This window comes from Piliocolobus tephrosceles, chromosome 11, assembly GCF_002776525.5.
Source record: "Piliocolobus tephrosceles isolate RC106 chromosome 11, ASM277652v3, whole genome shotgun sequence".
NCBI classification, from domain to species: Eukaryota; Metazoa; Chordata; class Mammalia; order Primates; family Cercopithecidae; genus Piliocolobus; species Piliocolobus tephrosceles.
Window position 1 is genome coordinate 43,528,742 of NC_045444.1, and position 13,336 is coordinate 43,542,077.

The following is a 13,336-nucleotide window of genomic DNA, read 5'->3' on the forward strand; positions in this document are numbered from 1 at the left end:
TGGAAAAGAATTCTCTTAGTGGTCTTTCTCCTCTCCCCTCCCCCAAATAGAATGTGATTAATGGAATTCTCTCACAATTTAGCTTGAAATATGCTTTTGCCAGTCAAGCAGCTAAAGCAGAATCAGATAATTGTGGTATGACTCAACAAACACACAGCTGTTCATTTAAATATATCCATCAAAAGTATAAATATGATCATGAGAAAGAAAACGAGCCATGTACCAGGGTCAGTGCACAAGTTGAATGGGTTAGCATCCAAGTAACCACAACAGAAAACAAGAAGGAGACGGGGAGAGGAGGCAGGGAGAGGTTCTGGATGGATACCGGGTGGAGAGAGACTGGAGAACGGATGTAACCAAAAAACCACCCACCCAACCAGAAACACTCACTGAACTAAATAAGAAAACAATGTTAAAAGTAAAAATAAATGCACTCTATGAAGTAGGGAGAAAGAATGAAATCTTAAAAATAGGTGATGCGCCCAAGAACACAAAGGTAGAAAGTCGATAGAGTAGAAAATGGTGAATTTGGTCTGTTATTAAAAATAAAATGCAGTCCAGCACAGTGGTTCATGCTTGTAATCCCAGCAGTTTGGGAGGCTGAGGCAGGAGCATTGCTTGAGCCCAGGAGCTCAAGACCAGCATGGGCAACATAGTGAGATCCCATCTCTACAAAAAAAAAAAAAGAAAATTGGCCAGGAGTGGTGGTGGGGGCCTGTAGTCCCAGCTGCTCTGGAGGCCGGGACAACAGGATCACTTGAGCCCAGGAGTTCAAAGTTACAGTGAGCTATGATCATGCCACTGTACTCCAGACTAGGTGTCAGAGTGAGACCCTATCTCCAAAAAATATGTAAAATTAAAACTAAAAACAAAGACCCCAAGGCAGTGGCAAATAGGAGAACAGTATTCTCACCTCAGTCCTTGTCCACAACCTTCAAACACTCTGATTATGAAATCACTGTGGAAACGTGGGTATGCTTCCAATAGTCCAAAAGTATAATGACTGAAAAACACCACTCTGTAGCAGGATATCCCTTAAGGAGGTTCTACATATACAAGACTGCCATTTAACATGAGGCAAGGAAATGGAGAAAGAGCAAACTGTAAGAACATGATGGGGGACAGGTGGCAGGGGGGGTTCCCTGCATCCAGTGTGCCAGGCCCCATTCCTTCTTTCTTTCTCAAGGATGGGCCAGAAAGGCCCAATAAGAACTTGAGAAGCAAAGGCACTGAGAAGCTCTTGAGGCTTCTCCTCCCTTAATATGTAATTCAAAATGCTAACAAGTGAAAGAAACATCTAATCCATGGTAAACATTTCCAAGCTTTCCCTGAACCATCAAAAATCTCTCTTTCCAAAAAATAATCTCTCTGGCAGTGGAGGGCCTAAGCGCATGTGTAGCCAAACTGCTCAGTTATCCTGCACTGAAAACCATCCACACCCTTCCCATTTATAGGCAATCTCTCTTACATCATCATAGCAACAATTTCAACTACCACTACCTCCTTAGCCCCAAGGTCCCCAGTATCCACCCTCTTCATCCTTTCACCGAACACTTTCTGGAACAGCAACTACACAGGCTTCCTCCATGTCGCCCATCCAGTCTTCGGTCCACAGTGTTCTGCCCTAGTCAATCCACTGAAATACCCCTTGTTAAGGTTCTACCTCGTTTTAGTCTTACCTTATCCTTCAGGTTCACAAAGGAGCTTCCTCAAAATATGGATCCCCAAGCCTCACTCCTTAGAGATTCCGATCTGTGATGACGAGGCCTAGGAATCCCCCACCCCCCAGCAAATCGGGTGATGCTGAGAATGACAAGGAGGTCTCACTCACTTATGAGGTAGGATGTGGGGTTGTGACCACCTTCTTCCCTTGGCTTCCTCCCTAGCTGGAATTTGTGGGCTGCACTCTCAGATATGTTTACTTCTAATGCTTTGATCTTTCTCAGTTTCCTTGCATAGAAGCTTCCTCTTCTGTCCCTCATGCCTTAAATCTTGGTTTAGGCCCCACAGCTCAGCCTTTTCTTTTCATTCAAGACATTACTTGTTTTCTTAGACTCAGGAACCACTGTAGGCCACCAGGCTGGACTACCAGGTTGAGAATGAAATAACCCATTCTTTAGTCATTTTCCCCTCCCTGTCTATTCCTTCCTTATTACCCTCCTCCCCATATGTTCTTTACTTTTCACTGTTTATAAAATTAATATTTAAATTTTTTTATCACAGATAGTTCAAGTTACAAAGAAACAGAAAGCATAATATGCCTCCTTTTAAAATCTTCTAGTTTCAAAAATAAGCAACATTCTACCCCCCGTTTCAAAAATAAGCAGCCTTATTTCCTCCATTCCCATTTTCTTCCTGAGGTATTTTAATGAGAATCACAGATGTCATATCATTTCACCCACAAATTCTTTGACAGATAAGGATTTTTTTCTAAACATAACTAAAACCTCACATCTCACCCAACAAAGTTAAAATTATTCCTCCTTCAAATATCATCTAAGAGCTAATCAGTGTTTAAATCTGCCCAATTTTCAACAACTCAAACACCCTCTAACAATGACAACAACAACAAAAAAAAAATTAAAAGGAGAACGGAAATAGCATTCTATTTCAACAAAAAGAAATTGTTTTCAGTTTTCATAACTAGCGGTATAGTGTTAGTATTGTGGCACTACTGAGAGAAGAAAGCAAATGAGTATCTATGGACTATTCTGACTATCATCCCCTGTTGTGTTTGAGGACTAGAAATCTGTGTCAAATAAAGGAGATAAAGATGTTACACAGAAAAGGTTAAGATAAAACCTTTTAAACTGAATTTGAATCACAAGTATCAGAAGGAATTCGCAAAGTTATTTTATAAATATTTAATTTCTGGTTCTGTCCACTAAATGGGCATAGAAATAAGGACCCAGTCAGTAGCAGTGAGCATCCCCGGTGTCCAGATTGTGGTGTTAATACAACATATGCCACTAAAAGAAAAACAAATTGAACCATGTGGATGCAATCACCAAAATCTAGCAAGTAAGAAGCTGGAGGTCAAATGGCCAGGTTCTTCAACAGAGAAACTGTAAGGGAAAGAAAGGGCTGGAGGTGGAAACCCCAGGTTTAAGAGACTTACAAAACATAAAGAGATAATACGAGACCAACCTATAGGTCTGAACACCTGGTTGATGGACCCACATAAAAAGGCAAGGAGGCAATTACTATAGTGTATATACTACATAATATACTGTTTCTTGGCCTGCATAGTGATCACAAAAAATACTCACCTTGTAATTAACTAAACTATGTAAGCTTCTTGTATAAATCTGTGTTTTATTTTACATTAAAAAAGGTAAAAAGGAAAGGACAAAAGCTGAATACATGTTGTTAGAAATATACACACACATACACATACACTAAGCAAGTTACAAGCACTGTGCATCATATATATGCCAACAATTAGCCCACGTTTGTATATTACAAATAAGTCTATGTGATAAACTTCTGAAATATCAACTCTTCCTTATCTTCAACCTGAAGAAATTGTTTTTACAAGTTCCAAGTTTATTCCTAATAGAATAGCGAAATAAGTATGTTTCCTGGTCATATCAGAAATCATGTATTGAAATAAAATTAACATATCATATAAAGTGGTCCTTCCTCCCACGTACTTCAATAAGTGTCACGGGTCAAAGGATATAGAAAGTCTAGGGTTCAGATGAGTGTTTCTCTTTTTTTTTTTTTGAGACAGAGTCTCGCTCTGTACCCCGGGCTGGAGTGCAGTGGCGGGATCTCAGCTCACTGCAAGCTCCGCCTCCCGGGTTTACGCCATTCTCCTGCCTCAGCCTCCCATTCTCCTGCCTCAGCCTCCCGAGTAGCTGGGACTACAGGCGCCCGCCACCTCGCCCGGCTAGTTTTTTGTATTTTTTAGTAGAGGGGGGTTTCACCGTGTTAGCCAGGATGGTCTCGATCTCCTGACCTCGTGATCCGCCCGTCTCGGCCTCCCAAAGTGCTGGGATTACAGGCTTGAGCCATCGCGCCCGGCCAGATCAGTTTTTCTCAAAGGAACTGTGCCACACTACGGTCAAATAAGAAAAATTAACATCATAAAGAGTGAACCTGCACTAATGAAGTCTATACATTTAACAAAATCCCCAAAATAATAGGCTTTCTTCATGGGGGAAGAGGGTGGTAACTGGGTATGATTCTTTTAAAGTTCATATTTTTAACACACACACACAAGTATTAAAATTCTGTGAAATAGGACTTAAAATGGGGAGACTTACCCCTATGAAAAAGAAAAGAAAAAAAAAACTAAGCCTCAGAAAGTTAAAACAATGCGATTCTGCTGCATGAATAGGCAGATAGATTAATGAAACTAAATGGTTATCCCAGAAATAGACCAAAATCTACATGGAAATTTATACTATAAAAGAAACCAAAGGAGAAAAGTCGGGATCGTTCAGTAAAATTGGAAGTTTTAGCCAAATCTCTAGGCAATATGGCAGAGACTGCTAATTTTCCACTAAAATCCCTTCTTTCCTTCTTCTTGGGTACAAGGCAGCCAACACAGACTTCACTTTTCAGTCTCCACTGCAGCTAGATGTACCCACATAACAAAGTTCTCATCACTATAGTTCTCCTCTGTAGTGAGGTCTGCAGTTTCTGATCACCAGCCCTGGACTTTCTCCTTTGCCCTTCCCATGGACCCAGATACAGCAGTAACTCAGATAGGACCATGCAGATAATCACAGCAACAATTACTAGAGCCAAAGGACAAAGGAACTCAAGCCTCTGAATGATTAGTGGATATGGTGGTTCTGCTGATCTGTTTTGCTTACACGGGGACTGTTAAGTGAAGAAAAAATAAACTTCTGTGTTCTTTGAACCATAGCATATTTCAGTCCCTTGGTTACAGCAATTCAACCTAACCCGAATTAATAGAGCATTTAGAGGAAAATTCATTTGAATTCATACCTAACATTTCAGATGGATCAAAGACTTAAATCTAAAAAAACTCCACATGACATTAGAATGAACCAGGAGATGGTAGGTCTTTAAATCTAAAAATGAAAGGAGGTCTTTTAACTACAACACTATGATATTGACCATTTCCTCCGATGTAAGTAAGAATGTAACTTCTGCTGCGGAGCAAGAATTGCTGTCTGCTTTTTTACTACTGTATAGCCTGTTGCCTAGAACAAGTTCTCATACACAAGAGGCGTTCAATAAATAATTGTTGATTGAATAAATTGGCAATTTTAACTCTATAAAATGTGTAATAACCTGCACAACAAAATAATAATTATTTCTATATAAATGGCCAACTGAGAAAAATATAAATAGCACATATCACAAGGATAAAAAGGGAGGACTGATAATTTTGATGTCATATTTTGATAATAAAAATCATAACCCAACAGCAAAATAGACAATGAACACAAACATAGAAAGAAGATAACTAGAAATAAAAGTGGCTTTTAAACTCATGAAAAGATGCTCAATCTCAATCAAACTAAGAAAAATGCAAATTAAAGCACATTAAACTGCCATTTTTTTACCTATTATACTGTTAACCACATTAGGAAACTATGAAGAATTTTAACCCTGTTTCATAATTATCACAGGGGTAGCAATTAATTACAGCCATCATCTACTTCTCCCTCAAATAAATATATACAGAAAATAAAGTTTGTCTCCTACTACCATCTCTGTTTTTCATTACTTCCTCTTAAAACTAATTCAACCTCACACCACCTTAAATGGGCATAAAAGTGTCTCAAAATGCTCAAAGGATGGTAGCCAGAACTAACAACTATGCTAATATATTAACAGCCTCCAAAAAATAAAAATTTCCCAAAACTGACACCTTGGTAACAACCCCAAGCAGTGCATCGTCTGCCTTCAAAAATAAAAATACACATCCTTAGTGACCAAAAGTCCAATGTCAACAGTCATGGCCTTGGTTTTGTCCATAATGTGAAAGGCCTCTTGCCTACCCCCTTTAAATTATGGACTAACCTCTCACTTGAGAACTGGTGATTATTACGTTACAGCCATATAAGGGACACTAGGCAGGGATTACTCACCCTGAGATTAAATTCTGCTTAAAAGGAAAAATATCCACAATATACCAAGTCAAGCCAAAAAGCAAGTTGTAAAATAGAATGTACGCTCATGTTCCACCAATTTTTAACATAATTAACATGCATATTTGTTTGTGTATAAAAATATCTGTATAGGAAAAGGTTTATAAATGGGAAAGTTTATATTCCAAGATTGTAGCCAAAGGTGAAAGAGAGTAGGGAAGAATTTTTATCTTTATATATGGCTATACTTTATACTGTTTTGTATTATCTGAAATGAAATAATCAATATTAACTTTTACATAAAATATAAAGCTACAGGGGGCTAAGGCAGGAGGATCACTTGAGGCCAGGAGTTCAACATCAGCCTGGGCAACAGAGTGAGACCCTGTCTTTAAAAAAAAACAAACAACAACAAAAATTAGCAGGTGTGGTTATGTACATCTATAGTCCTAGCTACTTGGGAGGCTGAGGCAGGAGGATCCCTTGGGCCCAGGAGTTTGAGGCTGCAGCATGCCATGATTGCATCACTGCTCTCCAGTCTAGGCAACAGAGTAAGACCCTGCCTCAAAATAGTAATAATAATAATAATAATGACTGTTTTATAATAATACATTGGACTTTCCTTTAAAAAGAATGCACCTAACAGCCATATCAGAGACTTTCCTCAAAAGTATTAAATCTAAGAAGGCTGCATAGACCAACCCTGGCAGAATTTAATCCTCAATTCCTTGCTTCTGTCTCCACATACATGGTTCAAACCATATCTGAGCAACTCAAATGTTAAATTAAGAAAGACACACACATCAACATTTTGCACTTCAGGCTTCCCCTCACAGAAACATCTTACTGACTCTATTCCAAGTAAGTATACATATTACCCCCATAACTTATCACACCCTTAATATCGTTTCATCCTGGATAGCGAGACTTTTGGTTTTTTGTTTGTTTGTTTGTTTTTGATACAAGGTCTTGTTCTATTGCCCAGTCTGGGCTGCAGTGGTGCGATCACAGCTCACAGATCACAGCCTCAACCTCCCAGCTTCAAGTAATCCATGTGCCTCAGCCTCTCAAGTAGCTGGGAATATGTGCACCTGCCAAGATGCCTGGCTAATGTTTTTTTTTTTTTTCCTTTTTTGTAGAGACAGGGTCTCACTATGTTTTCCAGGCTGGTCTCAAACTCCTGGACACAACCGGTCCTCCTCCTTTGGCCTCCCAAAGCACTGGGATTAGAAGCATGAGCCACCATGCCTGACTCAAGGCTTCTTTATGCTTTCAAAGCACTCCATGGGAAATGTATTATTAAAATGTAGTTCTGGAAAAGGTAAATGTATGGACACAGTAAAAAGCCCAGTGATTGCCAAGGGCCAGTGGGGATGGGAAATGAATAGGTAGAGCACAGAGATCTTTAGGGCACTGAAACTACTCTGTATAATACTATAATGGTAGATGCATGTCATTACTCATTTGTCCAAACCCACAGAATGTAAAACACCAAGATTGAGCCTAATGTAAATTATTGCCTTTGGGTGATAATGATGTGTCAATGTAGGTTCATTGATTGTAGTAAATGTACTACTCTGGTGTGGGATACTGACAGTAGGGGAGGCGTTGGGGAGATAGATGAGAACTCTATTTTCTGCTCAATTTTGCTGTGAACCTAAAACTGCTCTAAAAGAAATAAGGTCTATTTTAAAGGAAAAAATTAGGGCCGGGCACAGTGGCTCACACCTGTAATCCCAGCATGTCGGGAGGTCAAGGCAGGCAGATCACAAGGTCAGAAGTTCGAGACCAGCCTGGCCAGTATGGTAAAACCCCATCTCTATTAATAATACAAAAAAAATTAGCCGAGTGTGGTGGCGCGTGCCTGTAGTCCCAGTTACTCAAGAGGTTGAGGCAGGAGAATTGCATGAACCCGGGAGGTAGAGGTTGCAGTGAACCGAGATCATGCCACTGCACTCCAGCCTGGGTGACAGAACAAGACTCCACCTCAAAAAAAAAAAAAAAACAAAAGAAAAGAAAAGAAAAACTTAATGTAGTGGCCCTGTAAGGTGAAAAGGATGGCAGGGGCATTTTATAGGTAGGGAAACATTGGCAGTATTTATCTGAAACACTTGGCCAAATTTAAAGAATAGCTGTGCAGATCCACCCAACAAAGCCTACTATGAAAGCAACGTCAGAACTAAGAACTATTAGGCTGGTCCTAACTTTCTTATGTTGGATTCATATAAAAAATAATAATAATCATTTGTGGCAAAGAATTTACCCTGTAGACTTGATCTCTGCCAAAGAGTATTAAAAGAAGTGATTTGTTGAAGTGGCTGCACTGCTGGTTCTGGCAACGGCGCTCTGAGAGCTCCTGGGTAAAGCTGACTCAGCTACCTTAACGCAGGCTCCTGGTCACATCTGCCCAAAGTCCTTTAAGCTGCGTGCCCTCGTTCAGGGTTTCTCTCACTCTGGTCACTAGGGTACTCGGGGAGTAGAAGAGGCGTTCCTGGGATTATGAGTTCTCCAGCAGCTTTCACTTTGGCAGTGTGAGGCTTAACAATGCTCCAGGCTGCAGAGGGAAAGAAGAAAGAAAACCAGCTAAGCAGAAGAAAATCCAGTAGTTGTGAATGTGGTGGCTAAAGGAAGTGCACATTTGGCACATCTTTCAGTTTGTGCCACAAAACGAAGCCCATCTACAAGTGCAGCAAGTACAGAAAAGTTTGAAAGCACTGATAGGAAGAGTGTGAAGGTCATGGATCTATACTGGTCTTCCAATATTTTTCTAAACAACACAAAAAACAGTAAGATCTGCAGTCGGCACATTTCAAAATCAAGTTCCTTTAAAGCCTATACACTACGTACTCTAGCCCTTTCCTCTCCTTCCCTTGCCACACACAAAAATCAAACAAAAATTTTGACTCTGCATGTACTAACTATTATGTGCATTTGAGGCAGGCGGATCATGAGGTCAGGAGTTCAAGATCAGTCTGGTCAATATAGTGAAACCCTGTCTCTACTAAAAATACAAAATTAGCCGGGTGTGGTGGCACATGCCTGTAATCCCAGCTGGTGGGGAGGCTGAGGCAGGGGAATCACTTGAACCTAGGAGATGTAGGTTGCGGTAAGCCGAGATCGTGCCATTGCACTCCGGCCTGGGCAACAAGAGCAAAACTCTGCCTCAAAAATAGAAAAAAAAAAAATAGTTTGAGCAGTACAAACTATAGAATGAAAAGTCTTCCTCCCGTTCCAACATCCCTGGCCTCTCCTAGAGGTATCCAGTGTACCAGAGTAACCAATTTCTTGTATATCTACTCAAATACATCTGATTTTGGTCTATTTTCAAGCAACAATCTCTGGCATAGACAGATCTGGTTCAAAGGCTCATAAAACAATGGTGGGGAAGGAGCACAAAGCGGAAGGGAAGAGGAGCGGAGCTCTAGATAACTAATAAAAAACAAAAACCCACCCAGGCCCCCTTTTCCTTTAGGAAGACTTGAAAAACATCAACATTTGCCAAAGGAAGAGGAAATTTTTATTAGAACCAAAGGAAGAGGAAATTTTTATTAGAACCAAACTTTCCCATTCAAATTGTTAAGTAATACAAAACACTGAAAAACTTACTGCTTTCAGAAAACAGCACCTTTTTTTTAACCTCAAGGAACATTTTGCCAAGAAAACCTTCACGTAAATAAATCTAAGCAGAAAAAAAGCCCCAAATGCAGCATTCCGCAATAATTATGGGGAAAAATCTTCCCATCCACCTTGGAATTCAGGGGAACTGTTTTACAGATACTATCAAACCGTTCCTCACTTCAAATTAAATTGAGGCTCACAATCTATTTGAAAATAAAATCTAGACATATAACAGGCGCAGTAAGAATAAGACATGTAAAACTATCTTCCATAGAGAGGTCAACCAGAAATTTGTCTTTTTCAGCAATCACTTAGCAAAGTTAAAGAGCAAAAATGCATTTCTAACGTGGGCATCCTTAAAAACAAACTCATCAGCTGAGCTGCACCCACAAACCCTTGAGTTTCAGAACAAACTGTTGAAATACTGGTATTTTCCAAGATGCTGGGGCCAGGGAAATTTGGCAGAGTCACACTAAAGCTGCTTTCCCCTCTGCCAAAGACTAACTGCATTTTAAGAGGAGGCCAGTGTTCAGCTGTCCTGCCTAGGGTCAACCATGTCTTTTAAGTGAGAGTTACTGTATTGGTGGGAAGGGGTTTAGATAAACCAGAAAATAAACACCGGTACGTATTTTTCTGATTCTCTTTTTAAAAATCAGAGACTTTTTTTTTTTTTCCTTATGATAAAGGTGCTTCTAATTTGCCATCCAACATCCCAGCCCCATCATCTTCACTGCATGGAATTCCTTCTCATCCTTCAAGACAGTGTTTGGGTTCCCCTGCCTCTGTCCAGTCTTCTCTAAAGATTCTTATATTTCCCAGATCTTTCTAATTCCCCTGGTATTTATATTCTATATGACGAACAACCTGGCATTAATTCCCTGCCATGCACTGGGTTTCTCAAAACCAATTCAAAACTAGATAAAGATCACATATTATTCTTCAGTGTTTAGCCCTCGTTCACGATACTTAGCATATACTTGGTGCTCAAGAGTTTAACTAAATCTCCAAGTTAAATATAATTTAACATTTGTTTTAAAATTCACTGGGCTCTCAAACAAACCATGGACTGAAATCAAAACTGTGGTGTACTATAAGAAAGACCAGGTTGGTAAAAGGGCAAATAACGTGTTGAACTGGATACTTAACTCTTCAAATGTTCTACTTGGCACCCATCTCCCAACAAATACCCTTCATATCAATAGGCAAGCTCGGCACACCTGAAAGATAGCTAAAAACTGTTGTGTTCAAAACCCCAAGAGGGACTGAAAATATAAAAACCAACTCCCCAAAAAGATATACTCACTAATTAAAATCAGTGCTATTATTCAGGTGCAGTGGCTCATGCCTGTAATCCCAGCACTTTGGGAAGCCGAGGCGGGTAGACCACCTGAGGTCAGGAGTTCAAGACCAGCCTGGTCAACATGGTGAAACCCTGTCTCTACCAAAAATACAAAATTAGCCGGGCATGGTGGCAGGCACCTGTAATCCCAGTTATTCGGGAGTCTGAGACACGAGAATCGCTTGAACCTGGAAGGTGGGGGTTGCACTAAGCCAAGATCAGCGCCACTGCACTCCAGCCTGGGGAACAGAGGGAGAATCTGTCTCAAAAAAACAAACAAACAAACAAAAATTAGTGCCATGAAATAAATATCTATATAATAAACTCTAGCAAATTTTCAAAAACCATTCATTGAGCTGAGTTTTTTCCAAAAATTTGCCAACTTATTTGGCAATGGAGTTTCAATTCTTGGCAGCTAATCAAGCTGTGTAAAAGTCTGACCCTAAAGGGTCAAAGGCACATTCCTGAGCAGGGGGTTGGAGGATGACAATGAAGAAGGAGAAGGAAAATCCAGTCCAATTTTCTAACTCTAATTTTGGGCATTTAACATTACAGTACAGTTTTCTGTAATCCAGTTTAAAAGAACATGCATAGTTTCTTAAAAGTTGTTGCAATATGATGGGACCTGAGTAAGAGGCAAGCATAAAAAACGCTTAAAATCAAACAAGCTCTTGGCAGTCCACACAGCAGCTAAGCAACAGGGAAAAAAAAAAAAATCAAGACAAGTTTTCTCAGCTCTTTCGTTACAACCATATCCTTGGCTTCTAGAAACTGTGGCTTCTAAACATTGCAAATCCTTACCCTTTCAAGAACCATTCTATACTCTCCCTGTCTGTTCACCCAGTCCATAAACCAAATAAACCATGGTGTATCTTGCTGTGGAATTGCCATTAACCAGAACTACTTCAGAAAGCAGGATATGGTAGCAAGAATATAGACTTAGGAAGCAGCCAAACTCAGTTTTCCAACCTATTAAATGTGACCTCTGCAAATCATTTAACCTCTGAGTTTCAGTTTCCTTTTCCATGAAATGGGGTAAATACTTCCCATCTAGTTACTAATTATAGTAGCTATCATTTAGTGAGTTCTTAGTTCTATAACTGTGCTAACCACATTACTTGCACTGTCTGACTTAACCCTAACAATGAAATTGAGAGTTTATATTGTTCCCAAATTATGCATAAGAAAATGTGAATGACCATGAGAAATGCGAATTTCCAGGAATTTCTCCAGAATATATTGTTCTTAAAATACTTTCATTCTTTACTCATGATTATAGATATCCAAAAACATTGCTAAATGGGAACTATCATACTTAGTAGTATTTACAAAGAATTGTAGCCTATAGCAAATACTAAGATCCTGGAAAATGCCAGTGAACATTATTGGATGTTATGCCAGTAGCGAGCAAAATTCAGCCCACAGTCTGGATTTGTAAATAAAAGTTTTATTGGAACAGGCACACTTGTTCATTTTAAGTATAGTCTATGGCTGCTTTCACACTGAAATGGTAGAACTGATAGTTGTAACAGAGTCCGTATGGCTTGCAAAACCTAAAATATTTACTATCTGGCCCTTTAGAAAGAGACTTTGTTGACCACTGCAATAACCTACATTCAGATCTACAAGCAAATTAACAGCATGACACAGACTCGTATGTTGAAGTTGCCAATTTAAAGACTCAGTTTACTTCTAAAATTTATTTCTTGTAATACCAAGAGTAGGATGTGTATACAGTATGCTATGCATATAAACTTATTTTATTTGCAAACATGACAGATCGATGGTAGTAGCAGATTGGGTCACAAAGACACATTTTTAACATGGCAACAGCGAGAAGAAATCATGACCCATTCTCTCCCACGTGCTCCTATCCTGCGCTGGCTCCAAAAAAGGTGGATCTTATCCTTCAACTCCGCAAGTCAGCTTTTCCTTGTTCTTGCTTTCAGCTTGACATCAGTGAATTCTTTCTACTGTCATTGTGTTGACTCATGCAATTCTCACAGGAGAATTATAACACTTTTTCCCATTTACCTCATAAGTGATGTTTCTAGGGATTTGGAAAAACATATATATTTCCCAAGAAATCCTGAGAAGGAATTCTGCGACAGAAACACTGTTCTCTCCTGGTGTACATCTAGAGACAGAGTAGGAATCATATGTTAGACTTCTAGAGAATGAAGAAAAAAAAGCTGGGGAGGGAGGGCAGAGCATGAGGAAAAACAAAATCTCCAAGATGTTTTAAGGAAAAGATTCAGGTCTGCCTTACAGCCTAGAAAGAAGACCGGGCCAAAGTGGAAATACGGTG

General features: G+C 39.6%; 1 protein-coding gene across 4 annotated transcripts in view; it reads right to left on the reverse strand.

Annotated features, from left to right (window-relative positions):
• ACVR1 (activin A receptor type 1) overlaps positions 1–13,336 on the reverse strand; it is a 142,687-nt gene that overhangs the window by 75,609 nt on the left and 53,742 nt on the right. For 2 of the 4 annotated variants that reach the window (XM_023217406.2, XM_023217407.2), the window contains exon 2: positions 8,451–8,625. The exons of 1 other annotated variant lie outside the window; for it this stretch is intronic. The gene's annotated coding sequence lies outside the window, so the exon portion shown is untranslated. Of the gene's footprint in view, positions 1–8,334; positions 8,626–13,336 lie in introns of all 4 variants that reach the window. One more of the 4 variants, XM_023217408.2, reaches the window with a different exon arrangement.